This window comes from Arachis ipaensis, chromosome B6 (assembly GCF_059453495.1).
Source record: "Arachis ipaensis isolate K30076 ecotype BB chromosome B6, ASM5945349v1, whole genome shotgun sequence".
In the NCBI taxonomy this organism is placed as follows: domain Eukaryota; kingdom Viridiplantae; phylum Streptophyta; class Magnoliopsida; order Fabales; family Fabaceae; genus Arachis; species Arachis ipaensis.
Genome location: NC_142441.1, coordinates 135,358,512 through 135,359,650, shown reverse-complemented (window position 1 = coordinate 135,359,650; position 1,139 = coordinate 135,358,512). Strand labels below are relative to the sequence as shown.

Genomic DNA, 1,139 nt, shown 5'->3' with positions numbered 1-1,139 from the left:
GTGGTGCCTTCTATAGTTGCAAACAACTTTGAATTGAAGCCACAGCTGGTCACTCTTGTGCAACAAAATTATCAATATCATGGACTTCCTCATGAAGACCCAAATAAGTTTATTTCTAATTTTCTGCAGATTTGTGATACTGTGACGACTAACGGAGTGAATTCTGAGGTATACAAACTCATGCTCTTCGCATTTGTTGTGAGAGATAGAGCAAAACTATGGTTAGATTCTCAATCTAAGGGGAGCCTGGATACTTGGGATAAGGTGGTCACTGGATTTCTGACTAAATTTTTCCCACCACAAAAGCTGACTAAGTTGAGGGTGGAGGTTCCGACCTTCAGACAGAAAGATGGTGAGACCCTTTATAAAGCCTGGGAGAGATTCAAGCTACTGACCAGGCAATGCCCTCCGGATATGTTTTCTAAATGGACTCAGCTGGATATATTTTATGAGGGCTTATGTGAAATGTCCAAAATGTGTTTAGATAATTCTGTAGGTGGTTCATTGCACATGAAGAAGACACCAGAGGAGACTACTGAGCTTATTGAGTTGGTTGCTAACAACCAATATTTATACTTATCTAATAGGAATCCTGTGAACTCTGGGACTCCTCAGAAGAAAAACATTTTGGAAATAGAAGCTTTTGATGCTCTTCTTGTTCAGAACAAAATTTTGTCTCAGTAGATGAATTTAATTACTCAACAATTGAGTGGGATGCAGGTTTCAGTTGTCAACACTCAGAATGCACCTCAAGAGGCCCCTTATGACATGACTGGTAGCTCTATACAAGGTGAGAATTATGACTATGTTCAATCTTCTTCTGAACAGGTCAATTACATGGGGAATGCTCTTAGAAACCCCAATAATGATCCATACTCTAAGACCTATAATCAGGGATGGAGAAATCACCTAAATTTTGGGTGGAGAGAGTAACCTCAGGGATCACAGAATTTTAACAATAATTCTCAGGACGGTTTTTAGCAGAATAATCATAATAACCGCCAGTTTCAGTCTCATAATCAACAACCACCTCAGTAGGTAAATTCTCAGTCCCAGAAGAACACTGATATGGAAGAAGTATTGAATCATTTTATGCAGGAAACTAGAGCTTCCCTCAGAAACTTGGAGGTGCAAGTAGG

General features: G+C 39.5%; 1 non-coding gene across 1 annotated transcript; it reads right to left on the bottom strand.

Annotated features, from left to right (window-relative positions):
- Positions 1 to 312: 312 nt before the first annotated feature.
- Positions 313 to 419, bottom strand: LOC148562839 (small nucleolar RNA R71). The gene has a single exon (XR_015886797.1). It is a non-coding gene; the product is annotated as a small nucleolar RNA R71 (small nucleolar RNA).
- Between the last annotated feature and the right edge of the window lie 720 nt (positions 420 to 1,139).